The sequence below is a fragment of the Monodon monoceros genome, unplaced genomic scaffold (genome assembly GCF_005190385.1).
Source record: "Monodon monoceros isolate NGI ecotype Baffin Bay Population unplaced genomic scaffold, NGI_Narwhal_1 Super_Scaffold_2, whole genome shotgun sequence".
Lineage (NCBI taxonomy): Eukaryota > Metazoa > Chordata > Mammalia > Artiodactyla > Monodontidae > Monodon > Monodon monoceros.
The window spans coordinates 22,640,402-22,652,357 of record NW_021703776.1 but is presented as its reverse complement, the minus strand read 5'-3'; the positions used below and the strand labels follow the sequence as shown (position 1 = coordinate 22,652,357).

Below are 11,956 nucleotides of genomic sequence, written 5' to 3'. Positions count from 1 at the left end.
CATAATAATATTTGTTATAAACTTAGTAATAATAAGAAAACCCAAAGATGATATATTACCATCAAGTATAGAGTTGAAAAGAAAAAGAATTGCACAGCGTCTACTTAATATAGTTCAGTTAACATCTGTTTGTGGTGCCATTAGTTACTACCTACTGGCTAGTGTTCAACCATGATCAGCAAATTAGGAGGTTGTATTCCTGATGATACGTCTATTTTCTGCCTAATAGTGTATTAATTTAGCTGACATTGGCTGTCCTGATTAGAATCAATTCACACATCAGAACATTGTTTGTTGAGCATGGCAAATATTTGCCTTAAATCCTCTGCTTTCCTGTCTTTAAAAAGAAATAAGTGACTCACTAAGAAGGCCTAATAAGAAAAGAAATTTAAATTATTCTGTTCAGAGCATCCCCAGTCCCAATCTCTTGATTTTCAGATCACTAGTGGATTTCAATATATATATAACTTCTTAGATAAGACACTAAGATAAAATAGTTGTGTATTTATGTATGTAATTTATTAATGTTTACTTCTAATAAAATATATATTTATGTGTAAAATTTATATCTTTATATATAAATATATATTCTAAATTATGGACGTTGATAAATTCATGAAAATTTTAACTAAGGAAAAAAGCATAATTGGAGGTATAGATTATACTATAACAGGCACATTACTTCTGGCTAATATAAGTTGGCCCTCAATTATAAATTCATAATCAATTGAACATTGTATTGTATGCATTAAGGCAGGATGTGGGCAACTAGTCCTTAAAACTAGTTTGATGTACTGGTTCTTCTCCATTTAACTTTTCCTCTAGCTGCTGCTTTAAAATTTTCAATGGATTACATTCCTGTGCTCACCTACTCTCTGGTTTATGATTGGATCTGGTCCAAAAAGGCACTGGCAGGATATGAGAGGAAGGAAGGAGTCCAGAGCGTTTATTCCCTTGACCCCTTCCATTCTGAGATACTGTTTGATTATGCCTGCACTTTTTTTATGGTCTACGTTCTGTCAGGGAGATTTATTCCCATGGCTGTATCTTCTATCAAGTTCTAACAACACGATGGAACTTCTAGTTTCAAGATGGACTGAACATGCACGCCAAAATTTCTGGCTCCTATTCAAAACTGACATTCTGGTTTATGTTTAATACAGATACTGTAGAAAGTTTATAAAAGTAAATAAGTATTAATATATAACTATATTAAGAGGGGGAAATGGGATAAAATGTTCTGATATCAGTGAAGCAATGAACAAAGGCTGCCACTACTCCTAGACTTAAACCAATGACATCACCAAGAACGTGACTGCAAGGAAAGGCCATGGTGTCAACAGGTGGTCATAATTGACGTAGAATCAAAACTAAGAATCATCAGGTATCTGAGAAATGCTGGAAAAGGAGGCAACAAATTCATGAATCAAAGAATTTATACCCAGTAACTTAGAGATGACATAAAAATATCAAAAGGAGTTGGAATACATATAGTTACTATTCACAAAGAGATAAATAAAATACACCCATGACACAAAAGTAAATAGCTATAAAATAAAAATGTACTGTGGAAAAAGAAGTTAGAGATCATAGAAATGGCAACTTGTTTGAAATTAGTAAAAAAGAAACTCATTATAGTCAGGTTAAATAACAAACTGAAACTAGCTAAAGAACAAAATAGTTCGTATACACAAAACGTGCATCTTTCCCCCCAGGAACAGTTGCTCAGTATTTGCTCATTCAAGGTTCCCAGAGACTTTATAGACTATAACTACCAAGAATAACAAGAGTTGGGCGAGTGGGCAGGGAGGAGGAGGGAGCCGTGTTGCATGCAACTCCAGGCAGGGCAGCCCCGGGGCTGAGGGACACTGCAAGACCTTGGTGGAACGGGGATTTAACTGGGGCCAAGAGCAACGACCATGTAGAGACGTCGCCGGAGCCATTTAGGCACCCGCGAAATGCGGTGCACGTGTATTTTTTGGGTTGGCCAAAAAGTTCGCTTCGGTTTTTCCATAACATGTTACGGAAATATATAATGCAAATAATGCAGTGGATTACCTTATGAAGACAAAGGACAATAGAAGCAGTGAGCCTGCTTCTGAGCAAGATGTTTCTGCTCACTCAGTTCAGTGCTGGAATCACTTTGGTGTTTGCTTTACTTGCAGGTCCCTTTCCAGGTTTGCCTGCAATGAGATTTCACTCTCTAAATTTAAAGGACATCCTTTCTGAGCTGCTGTGAATAAATCTGGAATGATATTTTAAATTTTCATCTAATGGAGAATTAGCTGTACCTTGAATAAGGATTGCTGTGTTGGACGACTTCAGAATATCACTCACAATGTCATCCAACAGAAGCCAGAATCCCCATGGACTGAAGCAGATTGGCCCTGACCAGACCTGGGATGACCTCAGAGCTGGAATCCAGCAAGTGTATACCAGACAAAGTATGGTGAAATCCAGATACATGGAACTCTACATTCATGTTTATAACTACTGCACGAGTGTGCACCAGTCAAACCAAGCTCAAGAGGCTGGTGTCCCTCCTTCTAAATCAAAAAAGGGGGAGACGCTGGAGGGAGTTCAGCTAGTTGGCTTGGAATTGTACAAACAGCTTAAAGAATTTTTGAAGAATTACTTGACAAATCTTCTTAAGGACGGAGAAGATTTTTTAGATGAGAGTGTACTGAAGTTCTACACTCAACAATGGGAAGATTACCGGTTTTCAAGTAAAGTGCTGAATGGCATTTGTGCCTACCTCAATAGATATTGGGTTCTCTGCGAATATTACGGAGAACGAAAAGGAATCTACGAAATCTATTCTCTTGCATTGGTGACTTGGAGAGATTGTCTTTTCAGGCCATTGCATAAACAGGTAACAAATGCTGTTTTAAAACTGATTGAAAAGGAAAGAAATGGTGAAACCATCAATACAAGACTGATGAGTGGAGTTGTACAATCTTACGTGGAACTGGGGCTGAACGAAGACGATGCCTTTGCGATGGGCCCTAGGCTAAAGGTGTACAAAGAATCCTTTGAGTCTCAGTTTTTGGCTGACACAGAGAGATTTTATACCAGAGAGAGTACCAAATTCTTGCAGCAGAACCATTACTGAATATATGAAGAAGGCACCGACTCGTCTGCTGGAGGAGCAGCGGAGAGGCCGGTACCTTCATGAGAACATCCAAGAAGAGCTAGCCAGGAAGTGCAGGCAGGTGCTCATTGAGAAACACTTGGAGATCTTCCACAGGGAATTTCAGAATTTATTGGAAGCCGACAAAAGTGAAGATTTGGGTCGCATGTATAATCTTGTATCTAGAATCCAGGATGGCCTGGGAGAATTGAAAACACTCCTGGAGACACACATTCATAATCAGTGTATTGCGGCAATTGAAAAGTGTGGAGAAGCTGCTTTAAATGACCCCAAAATGTATATACAGACAGTGTTGGATGTTCATAAAAAATACAACGCCCTGGTGATGTTGGCATTCAACAACAATGCTGGCTTCGTGGCTGTGCTGGACAAGGCTTGCAGTCGCTTCATAAACAACAATGCAGTTACCAAAATGTCTCAGTTGTCCAGTAAATCTTCCGAGTTGCTGGCTGGATACTGTGACTCCTTGTTGAAGAAGAGGTCCAAGAACCCAGAAGAAGCAGAACTAGAAGACACGCTCAACCAAGTGATAGCGGTCTTCAAGTATATAGAGGACAAGGACGTGTTTCAGAAGTTCTACGCAAAGATGCTGGCAAAAAGCCTTGTTCCTAAGAACAGTGTGAGTGATGACGCCGAAGCAAGCATGATCTCTAAGTTAAAGCAAGCTTGTGGTTTTGAGTATACCTCTAAACTTCAGCGGATGTTTCAAGACATTGGTGCAAGCAAATATTTGAATGAGCAGTTCAAAAAGCACCCGACAAATTCAGAGCCGCTGGGCTTGGATTTCAGTATTCAAGTTCTGAGCTCCGGATCATGGCCTTCTCAGCAGTCCGGTACGTTTGCCTTGCCGTCGGAGCTGGAACGGAGTTATCAGCGCTTGACAGCGTTTTACGCCAGCCGTCACAGTGGCAGAAAATTGATGTGGTTATATCAACTGTCTGAAGGAGAATTAGTAACAAACTGCTTCAAAAACAGATACACCTTGCAGGCATCTACATTCCAGATGGCCACCCTGCTCCGGTACAACACGGAAGACGCTTACGCCGTGCAGCAGCTGACGGACAGCACCCAGATCAAAACTGGCATTTTTGCACAAGTCCTACAGATCTTATTGAAGTTGAAGTTACTGGTCTTGGAAGATGAAAATACACATGTTGATGAGATGGAATTGAAGCAAGATACCTTAATAAAATTATATCTTTGTTATAGAAACAAGAAATTAAGGGTTAACATCAATGTGCCAATGAAAATGGAACAGAAGCAGGAACAAGAAACCACACACCGAGACATCGAGGCAGATCGTAAACTACTGATCCAGGCGGCTCTTGTGAGAATTATGAAAATGAGGAAGGTTCTAAACTACCAACAGTTACTTGGAGAAGTACTGACTCAGCTCTCCTCAGTATTCAAGCCTCGGATCCCAGTAATTAAGAAATGCATTGACATTCTGATCGCGAAAGAATATTTGGAGCGAGTGGATGGTGAACAGGACACCTACAGTTACTTGGCGTAACCCTCCTGGAAGGGTTTGACCGCGGGCGCAGCCCCTCGTCCCGTGGAAAGTATGGAGATGAGTTCACCGCAGAAGCCACGCCCCCCGCACCTCCTGCTTGGCCCCCAGGTTCCCACTGAGGGCTCGGGGCGATCAGAACTGCTCAGGATCGCCACACTTCAAGTCTGTAAATACGGACACCGATGCCATTTAACCTAATTTAAGACCAGAGGGGATGGAACCTTCCATGCTGAGGGCTGCATGCTTCTGCATCCGAATCAACCCATTGGCCACCTGAATAACAGCTGCTGGCTGGGCGGCCCCTCGGAGGCCAGCAACACCTAGAGAGCAGGTCTGAACGGACCCACGTGTAATCTGCTATGAAAAACCATTTGTATAGTATGTTTCATTTTTTAATGTGTGAAAATAAAGAAAATTAAAGGAAAAAAAAAACAAGAGCCGACTCTAGAAAGTATCAAAGTGACGTTCAGAAGCATGGAGAATAAATCCAGAAGTTCAAATTTTTTTTTCAATTTAATTCCAGAAAAAAGTAATAGAGAAAATAAAAGAAAGCCAATATTTGAAGAAATAATGGGAAATAATACCTCAGAATTATGGAAATATATGATTCTACGTATTACAAAAGTCCACTTAATGCAAAGCAATATCATAACAAATTTAAAAAGCAAGAAACAAATAAAACTTCACACCTGAACACATTGCAAAGCAACTTCCACATGTTAAGGATAAAGCAAAACTTCAAAAGCCATCAGAGGGGAAAAAACAATGTAATAAAGTGTAAAAATCAATTTTCATGAGCTATTTTATCAGGTTCATTAGATACATGACATCAATAGAGCAATACTTCCAAATTACTGAGGGTAATTGCTAAGAGTTCTGCTTCTGCAATTGCTCACTAATAGCTTCAGACCAACCTTCCAACCAAGGAAAACTTAAAAATATAGACAAAATTCAAAATGAAAAAAAAAAAGGATCTGTTTGAAAATTGCAGTAAAGGGTTAATCAGCAGGCTTGGAATGTTCAAAACTTTCACATTCCAGAGAAAGGAGTGGCCCTCAACTAGTTCCTGAGTGATAAATCTTTAGAATATCCTGTCTGTTAAGAGTATATTTGATACATGAGGCCTTGGGGCATGCCAGATATAGTTCATGCTATAAAGTGACTTATGGTGGGAACTTGGACCTCACTGTATCAGTTTGACCTCCGGAGTTGCTGGAAACTGAGTAACCAAGGTCAGCCACTTGGGCAGTCAGCCATGCCTACCTGACTGACCCTTAATAGAAACCTTGACGCCAAGGCTCATGTGAGATTCGCTGTTTGGCAATACTTCATACGACTTGTCACATATGTTGCTGGGAAATTAAATGCTGTTCAAGGACTCTAGGAAGGAGAACAGCTGGAAGCTTGCTCCTAATCTCTCCTTGACCCTGCCCTTTGCACCTTTTGTCTTGACTGAGTTTATTCTGTATCCTTTCGGTGTGATAAACTGTAACTATGAATATAACAGCTTTTCTGAGTTCTCTGAGTCTTTCTAGCAAATCATCAAACATGAGGGTGGTCTTGTGGACCCTCAACACAGAAGGCATCAGGGAGTTTCAAGGTAGTAAAGACAAACAGAATAGAAAATTCTGAAGAAGATCAAGCGTAAGTGGGAATTTGATATATTTGAAGGTTGTATGACAAATTAGCAGTTGGAGTGACCAACTAATTAATATTGGCTCTGGTTCTCCACAGAAATATATTTAAATGGAATGTATATATGTTATTACTTACCTCAAACACAAATTCCAGATGGAGAACAGACCTAAATAAAAACAGAAACATGACTTTTTAATAAAGAAAACTGTCTCTATGATACTGAGGTAGGGAAGCCTTTTAATTAAACATTTTTCCAAGGTAAAATTAGTCAAAAAAAGATTGCCAAATGTTCTGGCTATCTCAAAGTACTAATAATCATTTGACGAAAGGCAGCATCAACAAAATTAACAGGTGGAGAAAAACTGGAAGAAATAGTTATGTATAAATATAAATAAAATATTGTAAATATATAAAATACATATTACAAAATAAAGGACTAGTATGTAGCATAAAGAATACAAGTCAACAAGAAAGGCACAAACAACTAAGTGGGACACTGGAAAAAGACAGTTTTTCAAAAAATGAAAAAATTGGCTTAAAAATATATTAAAAAGTACCCAAACACTAAACAAATGCAACTTGAAAGAACAGAAATGTGTCATATTTCACTCATCAAATTAGGAAAAAACTTAAAATGGTTTAAAGATCGCTTAAGTTGTGGGAAACATAAACTCTCAGAGTTCTGATGTTTACATTGGGGCAGCCAGTTTTCAGGACAATTTGAGACTGTCTTTTAAAATATGAAAGGTGCATGCTCTATAACTTAGTATTTCTGTTTCTAGGCACCTCCTTTAGCGATCTACTCATGCATGTCAAAGTAAACACTTAAAGGTTGCTCTTCCTTAAGGTAACTTGTTTATTGGCCTTCAAGGACATCACTTTCTATTGTTTTTTCTCCTTTGTCACTATTCACTCCTAACTCTTCACTGTTGTTTTCTCTCTTTCCTGACCCTGTAAGGTTGGAGTAGCCCCAGGCTCAGCCCCTGCTGCTACTCTCTTCTTCCGCTACATTCACCGTCTTAATTATCACAGATGGCTCACGGCTTTAAACAGCATCTATAGGCTGATAACTCCAAGATACCTATCTCCAGATCAGATCACTCTCCTAAACTAGACTCATATATCCAGTGTCCTAATCACTCGCTACTGTATCATTAGACAAAAATCTTCTGTGCTTCCTCAAATTCCCTTGGCCACCTCTTTATTTACAGAGATGCTTTCTTCCTTGTGGGCTACACTGCTGCTGCCTTTGCCAATGCCCTTGCCAAGTTTCCTCAACTGGCTGGAGGTCAAGGTGAAGTCCCAGACCTTCACGCCTCTCAAGTCCCACAAACCAATCCCTGTCCATTTGCAAACCTCAATGAAAAAAATGGGGTGTGGGATTTGTTCCTTATTGACCACCAAGGAGCTGAAAATAACATCCAGTAAAGCAGGGCGTTGTATCCTCTTGACTAATGGGAATCGAGAGATGGGAGGAAACTGAGTAGGTAAATTCTGTCTCCTCTCTCTTCTAAACTATTCTGAGGTGTAGTTTCCTGGGGCTAATAAATTCAGACTGGGAGGAGATGAGAGAAATCATTGCCTTTAAAAAGTGAAAGGCGCCTGTGAGTGAGTCAAAGCTGACCTGTAGTCAGTCACACATTTGTGGCTCCTTCTATCTCCTGCCCACACTCATCACTTCCTCCTCCAAATTCCTAAACTGAGTCTAGATTTCTTCTTCTCATGTATCCCCACGGCATCTAGCATCTTGTTGAACACACATTAAAAACTCTCTAAAATAAATGTCTTTTTAAAGAGAAAGACAATGAGGATGGGAGATGGAATATGCGAAAGAGAAAGAAGGAAAGAAAAGAAGAAAAAAATAATTCAGACCAACACATCTGCTATTCTCTCTCTACATAGTTGTGAAGAGCCATCATTTTGCTTTTTCTCTAAGTAACAAAATCCCAATAATTTATGCAGTTAAGAGAAAAATCTATGTTCTTCTGGCAAAGGATCTCAAACCTATATTAAAATGTAGACTTATCAAAGTAAAACCAATTAACTTCCTGGCAGGTATGGAAACAATAATTGTGCATCTTAAGTATCCTTCTAACCTCTCTTTCCTCCTGTTTGGAATTTGCCCAATTTATAACTGACAGGTTACGCTTCATAAATATTGCTATCTTGGGCTTCCCTGGTGGCTCAGTGGTCGAGAGTCCGCCTGCTAATGCAGGGGACGCGGGTTCGTGCCCCGGTCTGGGAAGATCCCACATGCCGCGGAGCGGCTGGGCCCTTGAGCCGTGGTCGCTGAGCCTGCGCGTCCGGAGCCTGTGCTCTGCAACGGGAGAGGCCACAACAGTGAGAGGCCCGCGAACCGCAAAAAACAAACAAACAAACAAACAAACAGGATGATCTGACAGTAAATTGGACAAACGAGAGACAACTATAGACTGAGTCATCAGGGCAGATTTTCTGATATTGTGCAATGTGAGCTGAGGCCTGATAAAAAGACACAGCATTTCAGGAGCCCGGGAAAGAGGATTCCAGATAGTGGGACCAACAAGAACAAAACTCATGAGGTTGAAAAGATATTGGTATATTGGGGTAATAAGAGGGTACTGTGTGGTTGCAGCATAGTGAGGAAGGGAGAAAATGGCACAAGTTCGAAGGAGGCAGGGACCAAGCTTCCAGACCTTGTAGACCGAAGTATGGAATTTGCATTTTATTGAAAGTAAAATGAGAGGCCACTAGAGGATTTTAGCACAGGGTTGACATCCAATTTTCATGTCAAGATTACTCTGTTCCCTCCATGGAGAAGGGGGAAGGCAGCATATCAGTTCTCCCATTGCTCCTATTTCAGAGGTAGGTTCTGGAAAAACATTATGAGTTTTGGAATAAAGTGGATTTTAATATCTGTTAATGATCATCAAGAAGTTTCTAGGTAGACCCTTGTTCTGTTGACATCTTAGCACCAAAGGTGTTGGCTGCAGAGTATCCCACATTCAACATCGGTAATCAAATGACTACCAAACATTCCAAAGGTATATGTGCAAGGAGACAGACCAGAGGGAAAAATCTTCTAGGATAAGAGGAAGTTCCATTACAACTGGGTAGACCAGTTTATTAGACAAGGAAATAATAAGGCTGAAACAATGCCTAAATTACAAATGCATTAACCAGGGCAATTTTGTCTCTATATGAAGAACACAGCATAGCTTTCCCAAGTCTGATTTACTCCCTTTCAGCTACTTTCAGCAACTAGGCACAATTCATTTTATTGGGCTTCGCTTTATTGGGCAGTTTTTGCAGATAATATGCTGTTAACAAATTGAAGGTTTGTGGCAACCCTGTATCAAGCAAGTCTATCGGCACCATTTTTCCAAAAGCACTTGCTCACTCTGTGTGTCTGTGTCACATCTTGGTAGTTCTTAGAATATTTCAAACTTTTTCACTGTTATTATATTTGTTATGGTGATCTGTGATTAGTGATATTTGATGTTATTGTTGCAAAAAGATTGGGCTTCCCTGGCGGGGCAGTGGTTAAGAATCCACCTGCCAATATAGGGCACATGAGTTCAAGCCCTGGTCCGGGAAGGTCCCACATGCCGCGGAGCAACTAAGCCCGCGAGCCACAACTACTGAGACTGCACGTCACAACTACTGAAGTCCACGCACCATGCTCCGCAACAAGAGAAGCCACCGCAATGAAAAGCCCGTGCACCGCAACAAAGAGTAGCCCCTGCTCGCCGCAACTAGAGAAACCCTATGCGCAGCAATGAAGACCCAACGCTGCCAAAAATTAATTAATTAATTTTAAAAAAGATTATGACTGGCTAAAGGCTCAGATAATGATCAACACTTTTTAGCAATGAAGTATTTTTTAATTAAGGTATGTACATTGTTTTATAGACATAATGCTATTGCACACTTAATAGACTACACTACAGTGTAAACATAACTTTTAAATGCATTGGGAAAAAAATTCGTGTGACTCACTATATTGCAATATTTGCTTTATTGTGGTGGTCTGGAACCAAATCTACTGTATCTCCGAGGCATGCCTATATATATAGATCCCCTTTGTTCTTCAAGATTAAAGTCAGGTCTCACTTGCTATATGAAGGTTTCTCTTGTGTTTACAAAGATTATCATAGAGTACAATATTGTATTATTAAAATGTGTGTAATAATTATTTTTATCTCACCACTAAATTAGAATTTCATTTAGAATAAGGTCTAAAAGATTAATAGGCAACCGAGGTGGAATTTGGTAAATATTTGATTGACCCATTTGTTATGAGCTAGCTGGACATACAATCTTAAACAAATTTGACTCACATTTAACAAAATATAAAATATTCCAGTTTTATGTCATTTATGTGCTGAATGTGTACTCCTGCTGAAAACTACAGCTATTGCAGTAGCCCAGGAAGCAAAACAGAGAGTTTGGACAATTTATTTTTGTACAATATCTGTCCTTAGAAGGTACTGCTAACAAAAGCATATAGTATTCAATAACAGAAGTGAGCCAGGTTGCATTCAATCTGTTCAAACCTGTTCAGAAAATTATATAATCCTAGTAAGTAATAAGTGGGAAATACTGACTGGCTGTATTTGGCAACATATTGAGCACAAGGAAGGAGAAGGTTCTGATTAGAAAAATATATCAGAGATATGTGAGTCCAAAAGCGAATGGGAGCAGGGGTAAATTAGGAAGAGCCGGGAAAAGTATGCTCTCTACCATCAACGGTTATTAAACTCAGCTCAATGGGATGTAGGTGGCCTCAAATGACTGTCTCGCTGGAGCTCATGGTAGATATTTAATGCTGTTTTTCTTGTTGTTGCCTAGCATTTAAGTTTCTACTTCCTATGAGCACCTTATCTCCCTGTTGTCAAAGCCCTCATTTGTGCAGCTTTGATGTAAGATAGTGCCAGCCCATAGGTACCAAAGGGGGTGATGTATCTCACTCCATTCCAGCATAGCCGGGAGATAGCACATGATTTAGGACTGGCCACTTTGACGTTAAGTGGCAGTCGGAACCAGCCTCTTACTGCTGCATAAACCTTGTCCTACTTCCATCAGCTAGCTTTCTAGAGCTCCCTTGGTCTTTGCCCATTTCCCAAATCAGATCCTCCAGGCTCTCATGAATTTTTAGAGCCTCCAACGCCCCTCTAATAAAATTTCTTTTTTTGCTTAGAATAGCCAAAATTTGGTTCTAACACTCAAAAGCCAGAAATGTGATTACCACTGACCCAGGAAATATTTAATCTTTTTTCCTTGGTGTCCAAACTCCCTCCAAGCTAACTCTGCTCAGTCCTGTTAACCCCTTCAGTGAAAGTCTCTGCTGGCTTCCCAAGGTGCACGGTCCCCCCAAACATAGCCCCAAGTACCAAGATGCCTTACACTTTTCTTCCGATTCAGAACCTCCCCTCAGGATACAAAACTTATTAAGAGAAATTTGAAGCCAAAGTTAGAGCAGCTATTCTTTTTTTTTTTTTTTGAGCAGCTATTCTTAAACTTAGTATTCTTAGAATCTGATACTGTGTAGGTGAAAAGTGGGGTCTCAGAGACCACACTTACCAAAAAGTAAAGCATGGGAGAAGCCCGGGAATTTGCAATTTTTTTACAAGCTAAACAGAATCCTGTTAAACAGATCTAAGGAAGTAGGATTC

General features: G+C 39.9%; 1 pseudogene; it reads left to right on the top strand.

Annotated features, from left to right (window-relative positions):
- The first annotated feature begins 2,338 nt into the window (after nucleotides 1–2,338).
- LOC114902074 lies at nucleotides 2,339–4,664 on the top strand (annotated as a pseudogene).
- Nucleotides 4,665–11,956: the final 7,292 nt, after the last annotated feature.